Source organism: Mobula hypostoma, chromosome 9 (assembly GCF_963921235.1).
Source record: "Mobula hypostoma chromosome 9, sMobHyp1.1, whole genome shotgun sequence".
Classification (NCBI taxonomy): Eukaryota; Metazoa; Chordata; class Chondrichthyes; order Myliobatiformes; family Myliobatidae; genus Mobula; species Mobula hypostoma.
In genome coordinates, this window is record NC_086105.1 from 84,844,115 (window position 1) to 84,863,146 (window position 19,032).

Consider the following 19,032-nt stretch of genomic DNA (forward strand, 5'->3'; position numbering starts at 1 on the left):
CAGAACCACATTATTATAACATATAGAAACATAGAAACATAGAAAATAGGTGCAGGAGTAGGCCATTCGGCCGTTCGAGCCTGCACCGCCATTTATTATGATCATGGCTGATCATCCAACTCAGAACCCCACCCCAGCCTTCCCTCCATACCCCCTGACCCCTGTAGCCACAAGGGCCATATCTAACTCCCTCTTAAACATAGCCAATGAACTGGCCTCAACAGTTTCCCATGGCAGAGAATTCCACGGATTCACCACTCTCTGTGTGAAGAAGTTTTTCCTAATCTCGGTCCTAAAAGGCTTCCCCTCTATCCTCAAACTGTGACCCCTCGTTCTGGACTTCCCCAACATCGGGAACAATCTTCCTGCATCTAGCCTGTCCAATCCCTTTAGGATCTTATACGTTTCAATCAGATCCCCCCTCAATCTTCTATATTCCAACGAGTACAAGCCCAGTTCATCCAGTCTTTCTTCATATGAAAGTCCTGCCATCCCAGGAATCAATCTGGTGAACCTTCTTTGTACTCCCTCTATGGCAAAGATGTCTTTCCTCAGATTAGGGGACCAAAACTGCACACAATACTCCAGGTGTGGTCTCACCAAGGCCTTGTACAACTGCAGTAGTACCTCCCTGCTCCTGTACTCGAATCCTCTCGCTATAAATGCCAGCATACCATTCACCTTTTTCACCGCCTGCTGTACCTGCATGCCCACTTTCAATGACTGGTGTATAATGACACCCAGGTCTCGTTGCACCTCCCCTTTTCCTAATCGGCCACCATTCAGATAATAATCTGTTTTCCTATTTTTGCCACCAAAGTGGATAACTTCACAGTTATCCACATTAAATTGCATCTGCCACGAGTTTGCCCACTCACCCAACCTATCCAAGTCACCCTGCATCCTCTTAGCATCCTCCTCACTGCTAACACTGCCACCCAGCTTCGTGTCAACTGCAAACTTGGAGATGCTGCATTTAATTCCCTCATCCAAGTCATTAATATATATTGTAAACAACTGGGGTCCCAGCACTGAGCCTTGCGGTACCCCACTAGTCACCGCCTGCCATTCTGAAAAGGTCCCGTTTATTCCCACTCTTTGCTTCCTGTCTGCTAACCAATTCTCCACCCATACCAATACCTTTCCCCCAATACCGTGTGCTTTAAGTTTGCACACTAATCTCCTGTGTGGGACCTTGTCAAAAGCCTTTTGAAAATCCAAATATACCACATCCACTGGTTCTCCCCTATCCACTCTACTAGTTACATCCTCAAAAAATTCTATGAGATTCGTCAGACATGATTTTCCTTTCACAAATCCATGCTGACTTTGTCCGATCATTTCACCGCTTTCCAAATGTGCTGTTATCACATCCTTGATAACTGACTCCAGCAGTTTCCCCACCACCGACGTTAGGCTAACCGGTCTATAATTCCCCGGTTTCTCTCTCCCTCCTTTTTTAAAAAGTGGGGTTACATTAGCCACCCTCCAATCCTCAGGAACTAGTCCAGAATCTAACGAGTTTTGAAAAATTATCACTAATGCATCCACTATTTCTTGGGCTACTTCCTTAAGCACTCTAGGATGCAGACCATCTGGCCCTGGGGATTTATCTGCCTTCAATCCCTTCAATTTACCTAACACCAGAGCAAACCATGGGCATGGTAAAAAAAAAATTTTCAAAGTTCCGATCACTGAACATCTAACGTGGGCGGCAGAGGGAAGAAACTCTCCCTGCCATGAACCTCCAAGCGCCGACAACTTGCCAATGCTTTGGAAGCATCCGACCGCAGCCGCGGGTGAGTCCATCCGAAAACTTCGAGCCTCGGACCAGCCCCTCCGATACAGCTTCTCCGAGCACCATCCTTTGCCGAGCGCCGACCCCGCTCCAGCCGCCGAGCGACAAGCAACGCCGAGGACTCGGGGCCTTCTCCTCCAGAGATTCCGGACCACACAGTAGCAGCAGCAGCGAAGCAGGCATTTCAGAAGTTTCTCCAGATGTTCCTCCGTGCTCTCAGGTCCGTCTCCATCAAATCAGGATTGTGCACGGCACCCTACTTGACAAATAGCAGACATCACCACTGGAGTGGCTGCTGTGAGCTGCGTCACGCCTCCATCTCCTCCTCCTTCTGTTCACTAATTACAGAGGAAACAGCAGTCAGTTCATGGACTGTACACAGATTACAAAGAAGACAGCAGTGAGTTCATGGACTGTACACAGATTACAGAGGAAACAGCAGTGAGTTCATAGACTGTACACAGATTACGGAGGAAACAGCAGTGAGTTCATAGACTGTACACAGATTACGGAGGAAACAGCAGTGAGTTCATAGACTGTACATGGATTAAAGAGGAAACAGCCAGGTATTCATGGACTGTACACAGATTACAGTGAAAACAGCAGGGAGTTCATTAGCTGTACACAGATTATAGAAGAAAACGTGCTTGCTGTCTTGAGGCAGTTTAGTGTGAATAAATGCCTATGTGTTACCTCAGATCTTGCAGGAGCGTAGTACAGAAATTGAAGGGTGACCTAGTAGTGGTATTTAAAAGGTCCTTAGACACAAATGAGGTGCCAAAGGATTGGAGTATAGTTTATGTTATCTTGCTTAAGAGAAAGTCAGGAAATTCTAGCCCAGTAATACTGATGTCAGTCGTAGGTAAATTATTAGAAAGTATGCAAAGAGACAGGATATGAAAGTTTTGAGATGGACGAAGACTGACTGAGGATAGTCATCATGGCTTTGCGCAGGGTAGGTCGGGTCTAACCGATCTTAGAATTTTTCAGGGAGATTATCAGGAATTCGATGAAGTCAAGGCAGTGGATGTTGTCTGCATGGATTTTAGCAAGGCCTTTGACAAATTTCTTCATGAGAGGCTGGTCAATAAGGTTCGGTCGCTTGGCATTCAGGATGAGGTAGCAACGTGGATTTCTCATTGGCTTCATGGGAAAAGCCAGAGTGGGAGGAGAAGGCCGTCTCTCTGACAGGGGCCCTGTGACTAATGGTGTACCGGAAGGGTCAGTGCTGTGTTCATTGTTGTTTGTCATCTATCTCAATGATCTGGGTAATAATGTGGTGAACCGGATCAGAAAATTTGCAGATGACACCAAGTTTGGAAACTTATAGTGGACAGCGAGGAAAACTATCAAAGCTTGCAGTGGAATTTGGACCAGCTGGAAAAATGGGCTGAAAAATAGCAGGTGGAATTTATTGCAGGCAAGTGTGAGGTGTGTGTGTGTTTCAGAGGACAAACCAGGCTAATAATAATAATAATAACTTTTTATAAACCACTTTTCATACTAACAATGTTGTTCAAAATGCTTTATCATGGAATAAAGTGCAAAGATAAAAGTAAAAGGCAAAATTATGTCAGTTAAAAGCAAGGTTAGGTAAATATGTTTTGAACTGGCACTTCAAAGTGTCAACTGAGTCTGCATCCCTTATAATTTTGGGTATTGAGTCCCACAGTACACATAGCTTAAAAAAGCTGACCTGCCAATATTCTTTTGAGGGAGATTGTCTAAATTTAAGAGACCTGAGAACTCGAGCAGGATTTTAAAACAAAAGTGATTCTATGATGTACTCCAGTTCCACATCATTGGCCAGATCGATGTAGAGTAGTTAGGATGGATGTGATATGTTCCCTCATTCTGGTTTCTGTGACATTCTGAATGAGTTGAGGTTTGTCAATAGATTGCTTTGGAAGGTGCATTGCAATTATCTAGTCTATTTGATATAAAGATATGAATTAGTTTTCCAGCATCATTTTATGATAGTAATGGTCATACCTTTGCAATATTTCTTAAGAATAGAAACACTGCTCTGGCTACTTTCTTTATGTGGGATTTAAAATTTAAATCTGAATCAAGGCTAATACCCAGTTTTGTTACTTCTGATTTTACAAGGTAAGCCAAGTTCCCAAGCTTGTCAACAAAGTTATCTCTTTTGATTTCGGGACCAACTAAAAGTATTTCAGTTTTACCTTCATTTCATTTTAGGAAATTAATTGCTGATCAAGGGTAGGACTTACACAGTAAATGGCAGAGCATTAAGGAGTGCAGTAGAACAGAGGGATCTAGGAATTCAGATCCATAATTCCTTGAAGGTGACAACACAGGTAGATAGGTTTGTAAAGAAGCTTTTGGCACGTTGGCCTTCATAAACAAAGTATCAAATACAGGAATTGGGATGTTATGTTGAAGTTGTAGAAGACATTTGTGAGACCTAATTTGGAGTATTGTGTGCAATCATATACCTACAGGAAGGATGTCAATAAGATTGAAAGAATGTTGAGAAAATTTACAAAGATGTTGCTGGGGTTTGAGGACTTGAGTTATAGGGAAGGGTTGAATAGGTTAGGACTTTATTCCATAGAATCTGGAAGATTGAGGAGAGATTTGATAGAGATGTACACCATTATGAGGGTAAATACTAGCAGGCTTTTTTTCACTGAGGTTGGGTGAGACTAGAACTAGAATTCATGGGTTAAGAGTGAAAGGTGAAATGTTTAAGGGGAACTTCTTCACTCAGAGAGTGGTGAGAGTAAGAGGAAGGGGTGGATGTAAGTTTGATTTCAACATTTAAGAAAAGGTTGAATAACTACATGGATGGGAGGGCTATGGTTCAGGTGCAGGTTGATGGAATGGCACCAGACAAATAATAGTTTGGCACAGACTAGATGGACAGAAGGGCCTGTTCTGTGCTGAAGTTCTCTATGCTCCATTAGCCTAACATCCATGGTAGGTAAGATGCTGGAAGGTATTCTGAAGGATAAGACGTACCTAGATTTGGAAAAGGAGGAATTGATTAGGGGTAGGTAGTCAGCACAGCGTTTTGCATGGGAGATTTTGTATTATGAAATTGATTGACTATTTTAATGAAGTGACAGGGAAGGCTAATGAGAGGAGTGCAGTAGACCTCATATATATGAATTTCAGTAAGATTTTTGATAAGATTCTGCATGGTTGGCAGCTCTGTAAGGTTAGAGTGTTTGACATCCAAAGAGAGCTGGCATACTGGATACAAAATGGGATGGGTGATGGTGGATGATGGGAGGATGGTTCTCAGACGAGTTCTGTCACCAGGAGTTGGTGCTGGGTGCATTGTTATCTGTCGCCTATGCTATATTAATGATTTGGATGACAATATACAATAAATAGCTACTAAGTTTTCAGATAACATTAAAATAGCTGGTGGTGTAAACAATGAGTATTCAAGGTTCAAGATTGTTTAATGTCATTTCCAGTACACAAGAACAAGATAATTGTTACTCCGGATCTGATGCAGCACAAAGAAAACACAATAAGGTAAAGAACACAATAATAAAATGTGACGAGAGAGGGTTACAAAAGTACACATAGACTAAGATGTTAACCGTCCTGTGCTGGCACCAGTGGAATCAACAGTTGATCTGCCACCTGTCTTCAGGAGAAAGAGAGATAAGGAAGACAATGGAGCAGCATTTGGAAATGTTAATGAAGAGATGAGAGAGTAATGGAAGGAGACACCGGTCTGAGAACTGTCAAGATCGGCTCCTGTTTGAACCCTGAACTGTTTGAAGTGTGATGGACAGGCGATACCCCAGCAGGGGGATAAAAAGGGACAGGTTCGCTGAGGCAGGACACACACGACACCACGAGGTAACGAGACCCTGGAAGCGGTGCACCTCCCACAAGTCGGTGGGAGTTTTTGGAGGGCTGGTCGCGGAACCAAGCCAGAGACGCACAGGGTGGAAAGGTACGATCGGTGGGAACCTGGTGTGTGTCCGCCCTTGCCTGGGTGCCGGGTTCACCGCTGAGGAACGATCGTATCTGAAACAGAGGGGTCACAGTCGGTGACCTCAGAAGACATTACAAAGGACTCGCCCGAAAGCTGACTGCGAGGAATATCGAAGGTCTGTGTGGAAGCCGTTTTGAATATTCATTCGCTTTCGCCCTCTCTCTCTCCTCCACCCCCCCACCCCAGTCCACCGGCACGGCAGTGATTACTGTGAACTGAACTGAACTTTGCGTCACTTTGAAACTGGTCATTTACCCCTAGACGACGATAGAGCTTGATTGATCCTATTATCCTAGTTCTGTGTACATGTGTGTTTATCATTGCTGAACTGTTGTATTTATTATCCTTTTGATTAGAGTACTGTGTTGCTTATTTCTTTAATAAAACTTTCTTAGTTCCAGTAATCCAGACTCCAACTGAGTGGTCCATTTCTGCTGGTTTGGCAACCCAGTTACGGGGTACGTAACAAAAAAAACACAATAAATACATAAGATAGCTTTATACATAGATATATTGTATGTCCATAAAGTGACGCAAGGTAGAGAAGTGTCTGTTCGTAAGGTGACTCTGACCAGAAATGGCAAAGTAGTGGTGATGGGGGTATCTTGGGGGTGGTCAGTGGGTAGAAATGTTGATCCTTAATGCTCGGGGAAAGTAACTGTTTTTGAGTCTGGTGGTCCTGGCGTGGATGCTATGTAGCTGCCTCCCTGATGGGAGTGGGACAAACAGTCCATGAGCAGAGTGGCTGGGATCTTTCATGATACTGCTGGCCTTTTTCTGACACCTGTCTGCATACATGTCCTTGGTGGAGGGTAAGCTGGTGCCGGTGATATGTTGGGCAGCTTTGATTACCCATTGCAGAGCCTTCCTGTCAGCCACAGTATGGTTTCCATACCATGCAGTGAAGCAGCATGTTAGGATGCTCTCCACTGTATATCTGTAGAAGATTGTAAGTATTGATGTGCATAGTTCAGGTCTCTTCAGTCTCCTCAGAAAGGAGAGGCACTTTCTTGATTGTGTATAATTTGTTCTGGGACTATGAGAGGTTGTGTGGGATGTGCACTCGCAGGAGTGTGAAACTGCTTGCAGTTTCCACTACTGTGCCACCACTGTAAAGAGGGGTGTGAGTAGTGTGAATTCTCCTGAAGTTGACACCCATCTCCTTTGTCTTGTTGACATTGAGGAAGAGGTCATTTGCCTATCACCAAACCTCATGCTCTTCCACCTCCTCTCTGTACAGCCGTCTCATCGTCGTTGGTGATGAGCTCTACCACGGTTGTGTTATTGGCAAACTTGACAACGTGATTACTCAAATGTTTGACCGTGTAGTTGTGTGTGAGCAGAGTGTGCAGCAGTGGGCTCAGCACACAGCCCTTGGGGGGTGGGGCATTCAAATTGAGGATGATCAGGAGGGAAGAGGGGTTGCCCATCCTGATACCTGAGGTCTGTAGGTTATGAAGTCCAACACCAAGTTGCACAGTGGTGTATTTAGACTGAGGAGTAGGAGTTTAGTCACCAAGGTCTGTGAGAAAATAGTGCTGTATACTGAACTGAAATCCAGAAACAGCTTTCTGACATGTGTCCTTGTTTACTTATTGTATCAGAGCCAGGTGCATGACAGATGCTGCGGCACCTGTTGTGGAGTGATTCTGTCGGTAAACATATTGGTGGGTGTCCACTGTGGCAGGAATGGAGTTTTTGATGTGTGAAGGGTTTTGGCCCAAGATGGCAACTGCTTATTCATTTCCATAGTTGCTGCCTGACCTGCTGAGTTCCTTCAGCATTTTGTATGTGTTATTCTGGACTTCCAGCATCTCCAGAATCTCTTGCGTATAAGATATACTGTTAGCCTGATATCCGTGGTGGGGAAAATGCTAGAGCCAGTTATCAAAGATGTGATAATAGCACATTTGGAAAGCAGTGAAATCATCGGACAAAGTCAGCATGGATTTGTGAAAGAAAAATCATGTCTGACGAATTTTATAGAATTTTTTGAGGATGTAACTAGCAGAGTGGATAGGGGAGAACCAGTGGATGTGGTATATTTGGATTTTCAAAAGGCTTTTGACAAGGTCCCACACAGGAGATTAGTGTGCAAACTTAAAGCACGCGGTATTGGGGGTATGGTATTGATGTGGATAGAGAATTGGTTGGCAGACAGGAAGCAAAGCGTGGGAATAAACAGGACCTTTTCAGAATGGCAGGCAGTGACTAGTAGGGTACCGCAAGCCTCAGTGCTGGGACCCCAGTTGTTTACAATATATATTAATGATTTAGATGAGGGAATTAAATGCTGCATCTCCAAGTTTGCGGATGACACGAAGCTGGGCGGCAGTGTTAGCTGTGAGGAGGATGCTAAGAGGATGCAGGGTGACTTGGATAGGTTAGGTGAGTGGGCAAATTCATGGCAGATGCAATTTAATGTGGATAAATGTGAGGTTATCCACTTTGGTGGCAAGAACAGGAAAACAGATTATTATCTGAATGGTGGCCGATTAGGAAAAGGGGAGGTGCAACGAGACCTGGGTGTCAATGTACACCAGTCATTGAAAGTGGGCATGCAGGTACAGCAGGCGGTGAAAAAGGCGAATGGTATGTTGGCATTCATAGCAAGAGGATTTGAGTACAGGAGCAGGGAGGTTCTCCTGCAGTTGTACAAGGCCTTGATGAGACCACAACTGGAGTACTGTGTGCAGTTTTGGTCCCCTAATCTGAGGAAAGACATTCTTGCCATAGAGGGGGTACAAAGAAAGTTCACCAGATTGATTCCTGGGATGGCAGGACTTTCATACGAAGAAAGACTGGATCGACTAGGCTTATACTCGCTGGAATTTAGAAGATTGAGGGGGGATCTTATTGAAACGTATAAAATTCTAAAGGGATTGGACAGGCTAGATGCAGGAAGATTGTTCCCGATGTTGGGGAAGTCCAGAACGAGGGGTCACAGTTTAAAGATAAAGGATAAGGTAAAGGTCCTTTTAGGACCGAGATGAGGAAAAACTTCTTCACACAGAGAGTGGTGAATCTGTGGAATTCTCTGCCACATGAAACAGTTGAGGCCAGTTCATTGGCCATATTTAAGAAGGAGTTAGATATGGCCCTTTGGCTAAAGGGATCGGGGGTATGGAGAGAAAGCAGGTACAGGGTTCTGAATTGGATGATCAGCCATGATCATACTGAATGGCGGTGCAGGTTCGAAGGGCCGAATGGCCTACTCCTGCACCTATTTTCTCTGTTTCTATGTTTCTAAGATATCTATCATTTATATTAATTCCTTCTTCATTATTATTTCTTCCTTCTAGGAGACTAATTTTTACTTTTGTTTATCTAACTTCCTTTGCATATCCTTGCAGAATGTCTGAAAATGTGTTTTCATTTTCTCACCAGTTTTCTCTCATGTGTTATTTTCTCCTTGGTCTACCATGGTTACCATGGTTACCATAAGACCATAAGACAATAAGATCTAGGAGCAGAATTAAGCCATTTGGCTCATTGAGTCTGCTCTGACGTTTCATCATGACTGATCCAATTTTCCTCGCAGCCCCAATCTCCTGTCTTCTCCCCATATCCTTTTATGCCCTGACCAATCAAGAATCTATCAACCTCTGCCTGACATTAAGACTTGGCCTCCACAACTGCTGTTGGAAAAGAATTCCACAGATTCACCACTCCCTGGCTAAAGAAATTCCTCTTCATCTCCATCCCCTCTATCTGAGCTGTGTACTCTGGTCTTAGACTCTCCCACCACTGGAAACATCCTCTCCACGTCCACTCTATCAAGGCCTTTTACCATTCGATATGTTTCAATGAGGTCACCTGTCATTTTTCTGCATTCTAGAGAATACAGGCCCAGAGCCATCAAACACTCTTCATATGACAAACCATTGAATCCTAGAAACATTTTCATGAACTTCCTTTGAACCCTCTCCAGTGTCAGCACATCCTTTCTAAGATAAGATACCAAACCTACTCACAATATTCCAAGTAAGGCCTCACCAGTACTTTATAAAGTTTCAACATTACATCCTTGTTTTTATATTCTAGTCCTTCTGAAATGAATGCTAACGTTGCATTTGCCTTCCTCACCACAGACTCAATCTGCAAATTAGGGAACCCTGCACAAGGTCTCCTTTTTTTTTGTATTTTCTCTCCATTTGGAAAATATTCAACCATTTTATTTCTTCTATCCAAGTCCATGACCATAAATTTCCCAACACTGTATTCCATCTGCATTTCATCTGAATGTGCAATGTGTAAATTATAGTAATTTGTAATAAGTAGTATGTACAGCAGAACAGTCAATATAGCATAGAAATACAATTATGTCAGTGTGAATTTATCAGTCTGATGGCCAGGTGGAAGAAATTGTACCGGAGCCTGTTGGTCCTGGCTTTAATGTTGTGGTGCTGTTTCCCGGATGGCAGCAACTGGAACAGACTGTGGGGGATTGGGGTGACTTGGGTCCCCAGTGATCACCTCTGGCCCCTTTTACACATCTGTCGCTGTGAGCTGTCCGCACCACTTTCTGCAGAGTCCTGCGATTGAGGGAAGTACAGTTCCCATACCAGGCAGTCGGCCAGTCAGACGTAGCCAGTCAAGATGCTCTCAATTGTGCCCCTGCAGAAAGTCATTAGGATTTTGGAACTCATGCCAAACTTCTTAACCGTCTGAGGTGAAAGAGACGCTGATGTGCTTTTTTCACCACACAGCCGGTATGAACAGACTACATGAGGACCTCGGTGATGTGTATGCCAAGGAACTTGAAGCTGTTCATCCTCTTAACCCCAGATCCATTGATGTCAATAGAGATGAGCCTGTCTCCATTCCTCCTGTAGTCCACAACCAGCTCCTTTGAGGGAGAGGTTGCTTTCTTGACACCACTGTCTCAAGGTGATGACTTCTTCTTTATAAGCTGCCTCTGTAGTAGAACACTACTAGCCATGAGCAGCCAGTCAGAAAAAGCTCCCTTTATTCTCACTCTTTGCCTCCTGCCAATTAGCCACTGCTTTATCCATGCTATAATCTTTCCTATAATACCATGGGCTCGTAGCTTGTTAAGCAGCCTTATGTGTGGCACCTTGTCAAAGGCTTTCTGAAAATCCAAGTACACAACATCAACCAATTCCCCTTTGTCTATCCTGCTTATTACTTCTTCAAAGAAATCCAGCAGATTTGTCAGGCAAGATTTTCCTTGAAGGAACCATGCTGATTACAGCCTATTTTATCATGTGCCTCCAAGTTGCCTGAGACCTCATCCTTAATAATCAAGTCTAACATCTTCCTAATCACTGAGGTCAGACTAACTGGCCTATAGTTTCCTTTCTTCTGCCTCTCTCCTTCTTGAAGAGTGGAGTGACATTTGCAAGTTTCCAGTCTTCCGGAACCATTCCAGAATCCAGTGATTGTTGAAAGATCATTACTAATGACTCCACGATCTCTTCAGCCACCTCTTTCAGAACCCTGGGGTGTACATCATCTGGCCCAGGTGACTTATCTACCTTTAGACTTTTCTCTCTAGTAATGGCAACTTCACACATTTCATGCCCCCTGACACCTGGAACTTCCACCATACTGCTAGTGTCTTCCACAGTGAAGACTGATGCAAAATACTTATTCAGTTTGTCTGCCATTTCCTTGCCCCCCATTACTACCTCTCCAGCATCGTTTTCCAGTGGTCCGATATTCACTCTCTCCTCTCCTTTACACTTTAGGTATCTGGAGAAACTTTTGGTATCCTCTTTAATATTATTGGCAAGCTTACTTTTATATTCCATCTTTACCTTCATTAGACTTTTTTAGTTGCCTTCTGTTGGTTTTTAAAAGCTTCCCAATCCTCTAAATTCCACAGATTTTTTTTTTTTTGCTCTAGTATATGCCCTCTCTTTAGCTTTTATGTTGGCTTTGATTTCTCTTGTTAGCCACAGTTTCCTTCAGAATACTTCTCCCTCTTTGGGATGCATATATCCTGTGCTTTCCAAATTGCTTCCAGAAATTCAAGCCATTGCTGCTCTGCCATCATCCCTGCCAGTGTTCTTTTCCAATCAATCCTGGCCAACTCTTCTCTCATGCCTCTGTAATTCCCTTTACTCCACTGTAATATCCTGATACATCTGACTTTAGCTTCTCCTTCTCAATATTCAGGGTGAATTTGATCATATTATCATTACTTTCCCCAAAGAGTTCTTTTACCTTAAGCTCTCTAATCAATTCTGGTTCATTGCACAACACCCAGTCCAGAATAGCTGATCACCTATTGGGCTCAACCATAAGCTGCCATAAAAAGCCATTTCGAAGGCACTTTAGAAATTTCTCCTCCTGTAATCCAGCACCAATCTGATTTTCCCAATCTACCTGCATACTGAAGTCCTCCATGACTATCGTAACATTTCTCTTAAGGTATGCATTTTCTATCTCCTGTTATAATTTGTAGACCATATCCTTACTACTAATTGAGGGTCTGTATACAACTCTCATCAGTGACTTTTTATCCTTGCAGTTCCTTAGCTCTGTTCACATTCATCACCTTCCAACCCAATGTCACTTCTTTCTAATGATTTGATTTCATTTTTACCAACAGAGGAACGGTGCACCCTCTGCCTTCCTGCCTATCCATTCGATACAGTATGTATCCTTGGACATTAAGCTCCCAGCTATAATCTTTCAGCCATGTTGTGATGCCCACAACATCATACCTGCCAATCTGCCACTGTGTTGCAAGTTCATCTACCTTATTCCGCATACTGCATACATTCAGATGCAATAACTACAATCCTGTATTCACCCATTTCTCAGCCTTTTACATTGCAACTCATCCTGTTGAATGCAATTTTGCCCTATCAACAGGCTCTCCTCACTACACATTGCTTCTGTTTGTAAAAAACTACCTCATCTTCAGTACTACTATCTGCCTTTCCTACGATACTTCTTGTATCGAAATATAGGCAGCTCAGGACACTAGTTACACCATGATCAACCTTTTGATTCCTGACTTTGTCTGAGGTCTTATCAACATCTCTCCACAACTTCTTCACTAACTGTTCTGGCACTCTGGTTCCCATCCCCCTGCAACTCTAGTTTAAACCCTACCATGCAGCGTTAACAAACCTTCCCACAAGGATAATAGTCTTTCTGCAGTTCAGGTGCACCACTGTCCCTTCTGTACAGGTCCCACCTTCCCTGAAAGAGAGTCCAAAGATCCAAAAATTTTATGCCCTCCCTCCTACACCAACTCCTTAGCCACACATTAAACTGTATAATCTTCCTAGTTCTGGCCTCACTAGCACGTGGCATATGTAGCATTCCTGAGACCACAACCCTGGATGTCCTGCCCTTTAACTTAGCAACTAACTCCCAGAACTCCCTATGTAGAACCTCATCACTCATCCTACCCATGTCATTGGTACCTATGAGGACCGCAACCTCTGGCTGTTCACCCTCCCACTTAAGAATGCTGAGGAATTGGTCCGAGGTACCCTAGACTCTGGCACCCAGGAGGCTACATACCATCCTGGAATCTCATTCTCACCCACAGAACCTCCTGTCTGTTCCCCTAACTAACAAATCCCCAATCACCAAAGCATGCCTCTTCTCCCTTCCCTTCTGAGTCACAGAGTCAGACTCAGTGCCAGAGACCCAACCACTGTGACTTTTGTCTGTTAAGGTCACCCCTCGCATGGGAACTGTACTTCTCTTAATTGCAGGACTCTGCAGAGAGTGGTGTGGACAGCCCAGTACATCTGTAGAAGTGAACTTCGCACTGTTCAGGACATTTACAGAGACAGGTGCATAAAAAGGGCCTGAAGAATCATTGGGGACCAGAGCCACCCCAACCACAAACTGTTCCAGCTGCTACCATTTGGAAAATGGTACTGCAGCATTAAAGCCAGGACCAACAGGCTCCAGGACAGCTTCTTCCACCAGGCAATCAGACTGATTAATTCATGCTGATACAATTGTATTTCTATGTTATATTGCCTGTCCAGTTGTACATATTATTTATTACAAATGACTATAAATTTCACATTGCACATTCAGATGGAGACGTAACGTAAAGATTTTTACTCCTCATGTATGTGAAGGATGTAAAAAATAAAGTTAATTCAATTAAATTTAATAAAAATAACTTCAATCTAATTTTCAACCTACTTTTTAAAAAAATTTTCATTCATTTAATTTTGTGTTCTTTATAAAATTCTATTTCTATGCTTATTCTTTTCCATAAAAGCTTTTACTAGAAGGCAACCAACTAATCTCAGCCCATTACATGTAAAAAAAATTGAAAATAGCCTGATATCACGATGGGCTCTTGGAAACTGCCTCAAATTCATTGCATTAAGTTGCACTCCATTACACTTGCCAATTTTGATTGGCAAATCTCTGTGACAAGTCAGCCATAATTACAGCATTGCCTTTTGTTACAATCTGCCACAGTACTGCTCTTCTGCTCTGAATACTGCTCTCACCAATGAATGTTTTTCTGTTATTTCTTATCTCTACCCAGCTGATCCTGCTTCTTCATCCCCTGAGCCGGGATAATTGTTCACACCATTCTCTGCTCTCTGAACTATCTCACCCTTCTTCAGTATGCCTATATTCCTGAAATCTCAGATGCCCATAATTTTCAGTTCTCAACCTTGCAACCACATCCCCATAATGACTGCTTCGTGTGACATTGATTTTCTTATCACTATCTTGTCTTGTGCTCTCCTACCATTGTTTGCTCTGTGCTTTCCCGCCACGGTCTGATTAGTTATTCCCTTCTCATGCATTACTTACTTTAAAGCCCTGATGGTTATGATTGAAGTGAAGTGCCTCAGACCAGAACAATGCCTCTTTCCGGTTCTGCATGTACTGAACCCTTCTCCATCGCCTGATTTGTTTCACCCTATGTCAGTATGTATGTGGAAAAGGCAGTATTCTAACATTATTGTCCTTGTGGTTCTGCTTTGAATCAGACAACCTATTTGTCTGACCTATCTTGCTGCTTCCTATATGGACTGTGACAACTGAATCTGTTCCTCCATGTTCATCTCCAACACTGAGGAGGTGTCCTTAATCCCAGCTCCAAGCACAGCCTTTTGACCTAGATGTGACAGCAGAAAAAAAATTCCTGTAACTATAATCCCCTATCACTGCTACATTCCTTTATATTCCCCCAAACTACACTCCCTGTATTCAGGTAATAGGTCAGTGGCTCATCTTCTCAACACTGCTTCTGTCGTCCAGCTATGACACTTAAGGAAGCTCATGCCAAAAGGACTGAAACTGTCCAACACTATCTTTCTGGCCAAAGGAGCCACTTCCTTTTTCTATGCCCACTGACCAAACTAAACATTCTTTCCGCTAGGGTATATAACCTCCCAAAACAAAGTCCAGTTAACTGTTTTCTCTCCGAAGTCCCATCAACTCTGCTTAAGTTCTCTGAGCTGTGTATCTTCTGTGAGTAAAATAATATCAATGTGCGAGGGTGTAAATGCAGATCACTTGCAAGTCCATTTTTGGATGCTGTAAAATCTGTGGTTGTTACACAAGTATGGCAAGTACTGTAGGTAGATCAGTGAGCTGGCAGAATGAATTCAATAACTTCAGAAGTGGGTAATTATCGCATTGTAAAAATCGACACTGAGGGATATAGTAGTATATCATTGAATCAGGAATATAGTATATTATTGAATCAGGAACATGATTGTATATCATTGAATCAGGAATATGACAGTATATTATTGAATCCGAATCAGGAATAGGTTTAATATCACTATCTCATATGTCTTATGTTGTGTAACTACACTGAGGACTATGATTGTTTATTATTGAACTAGGATCAGAAATCAGATTTATTACCATTGTTGCATTTATCTTATATTATATAACTATTGAATGTTAATCAAATAAATCAAACATATGGGTGTACATTAATATCATTGGGATATATTGAAGAAATATTGAGAGTGATAATTGACTCATTAATTTGAATGCCTGGGCAAAGTGGAAAAACAAAAGCAAAGGGAGTGTTGGTTCATATCCCAGAATAGATGTAAACAGCAATAATGAGCTGATTGGATCATACTCAGAATAAAACCTTCAATCTGTTCAAAAAACATGCACCCACGCTGGAGATGTTATTGGGGTGAACAGCATAAACAATCCCAAAATGTATGGGAATTAGAAATAAAGAAAATGGACAATATAGAAATTACAGTTTTAATTTATAGTAACACACATCAAAGTTGCTGGTGAACGCAGCAGGCCAAGCAGCATCTGTAGGAAGAGGTGCAGTCGACGTTTCAGGCCGAAACCCTTCGTCAGGGCTAACTGATAGAAGAGTGAGTAAGGGATTTGAAAGTTGGAGGGGGAGGGGGAGGTCCAAAATGATAGGAGAAGACAGGAGGGGGAGGGATAGAGCCAAGAGCTGGACAGGTGATAGGCAAAAGGGGATACGAGAGGATCATGGGACAGGAGGTCCGGGAAGAAAGACAAGGGCGGGGGGGACCCAGAGGATGTGCAAGAGGTATATTCAGAGGGACAAAGGGAGAAAAAGGAGAGTGAGAGAAAGAATGTGTGCATAAAAATGAGTAACAGATGGGGTACGAGGGGGAGGTGGGGCCTTAGCGGAAGTTAGAGAAGTCGATGTTCATGCCATCAGGTTGGAGGCTACCCAGACGGAATATAAGGTGTTATTCCTCCAACCTGAGTGTGGCTTCATCTTTACAGTAGAGGAGGCCGTGGATAGACATGTCAGAATGGGAATGGGATATGGAATTAAAATGTGTGGCCACTGGGAGATCCTGCTTTCTCTGGCGGACAGAGCGTAGATGTTCAGCAAAGCGGTCTCCCAGTCTGCGTCGGGTCTCGCCAATATATAAAAGGCCACATCGGGAGCACCGGACGCAGTATATCACCCCAGTCGACTCACAGGTGAAGTATTGCCTCACCTGGAAGGACTGTTTGGGGCCCTGAATGGTGGTAAGGGAGGAAGTGTAAGGGCATGTGTAGCACTTGTTCCGCTTACACGGATAAGTCCCAGGAGGGAGATCAGTGGGGAGGGATGGGAGGGACGAATGGACAAGGGAGTTGTGTAGGGAGCGATCCCTGCGGAATGCAGAGAGAGGGGGGGAGGGAAAGATGTGCTTCGTGGTGGGATCCCGTTGGAGGTGGCGGAAGTTACGGAGAATAATATGTTGGACCCGGAGGCTGGTGGGGTGGTAGGTGAGGACCAGGGGAACCCTATTCCTAGTTGGGTGGCGGGAGGATGGAGTGAGAGCAGATGTACGTGAAATGGGGGAGATGCGTTTAAGAGCAGAGTTGATAGTGGAGGAAGGGAAGCCCCTTTCTTTAAAAAATGAAGTCATCTCCCTCGTCCTAGAATGAAAAGCCTCATCCTGAGAGCAGATGCGGCGGAGACGGAGGAATTGCGAGAAGGGGATGGCGTTTTTGCAAGAGACAGGGTGAGAAGAGGAATAGTCCAGATAGCTGTGAGAGTCAGTAGGCTTATAGTAGACATCAGTGGATAAGCTGTCTCCAGAGACAGAGACAGAAAGATCTAGAAAGGGGAGGGAGGTGTCAGAAATGGACCAGGTAAACTTGAGGGCAGGGTGAAAGTTGGAGGCAAAGTTAATAAAGTCAACGAGTTCTGCATGCGTGCAGGAAGCAGCGCCAATGCAGTCGTCGATGTAGCGAAGGAAAAGTGGGGGACAGATACCAGAATAGGTACGGAACATAGATTGTTCCACAAACCCAACAAAAAGGCAGGCATAGCTAGGATCCATACAGGTGCCCATAGCTACACCTTTAGTTTACTTTTGCCACCTCCAACGGGACCACTAAGCACATCTTTCCCTCCCCCACTCTCTCTGCATTCCGCAGGGATCGCTCCCTACACAACTCCCTTGTCCATTCGTCCCCCCCATCCCTCCCCACTGATCTCCCTCCTGGGACTTATCCGTGTAAGCGGAACAAGTGCTACACATGCCCTTACACTTCCTCCCTTACCACCATTCAGGGCCCCAAACAGTCCTTCCAGGTGAGGCAACACTTCACCTGTGAGTCGACTGGGGTGATATACTGCGTCCGGTGCTCCCAATGTGGCCTTTTATATATTGGCGAGACCCGACGCAGACTGGGAGACCGCTTTGCTTAACATCTACGCTCTGTCTGCCAGAGAAAGCAGGATCTCCCAGTGGCCACACATTTTAATTTCATATCCCATTCCCATTCTGACATGTCTATCCACGGCTTCCTCTACTGTAAAGATGAAGCCACACTCAGGTTGGAAGAATAACACCTTATATTCCGTCTGGGTAGCCTCCAACCTGATGGCATGAACATCGACTTCTCTAACTTCCGCTAAGGCCTCACCTCCCCCTCGTACCCCATCTGTTACTCATTTTTATGCACACATTCTTTCTCTCACTCTCCTTTTTCTCCCTCTGTCCCTCTGAATATACCTCTTGCCCATCCTCTGGGTCCCTCCCCCTTGTCTTTCTTCCCGGACCTCCTGTCCCATGATCCTCTCGTATCCCCTTTTGCCTATCACCTGTCCAGCTCTTGGCTCTATCCCTCCCCCTCCTGTCTTCTCCTATCATTTTGGATCTCCCCCTCCCCCTCCAACTTTCAAATCCCTTACTCACTCTTCCTTCAGTTAGTCCTGATGAAGGGTCTCGGCCTGAAACGTCGACTGCACCTCTTCCTACAGATGCTGCTTGGTCTGCTGCGTTCACCAGCAACTTTGATGTGTGTTGCTTGAATTTCCAGCATCTGCAGAATTCCTGTTGTTTGCGTTTAATTTATAGTTATAGTTTTAATCACCAATCAACTCAGGTCTCTATATCTCATGAAATGTTATGAAACTAAATTCAATAATAGTAAAGATTGTGGTTGTTATTAAAAATGATTTGTTCTTAAAAGTTCTATGCCAATATCTACTCAGCTCTCTCAAAGCAAGACAATCAAAGGTAGGGCACAAGGGAATATCAAGGAACAGAGGAACCTTGGTGTACATTCAAGGATTCCTAAAGCTAGAAAGGGTGGTGAGGAAGGCAAGTGGGAAGCTGATCTTCATTAACTGGGGCAAAGAATATATTAGCAGGAAGGTTATGGTAAAACTTTGTAAAATATTAGTCAGACCCAGCTGGAGTATTGTGTGTAGTTTTGGTCCACACTGAGCACCGAGCAAGATTGAACTGGAGAGTGTGGTGGAGATTCACCAGGATGTTTCCTGGAATTGAATGTTTCATTTCTGTTTTCGTTTTGCACT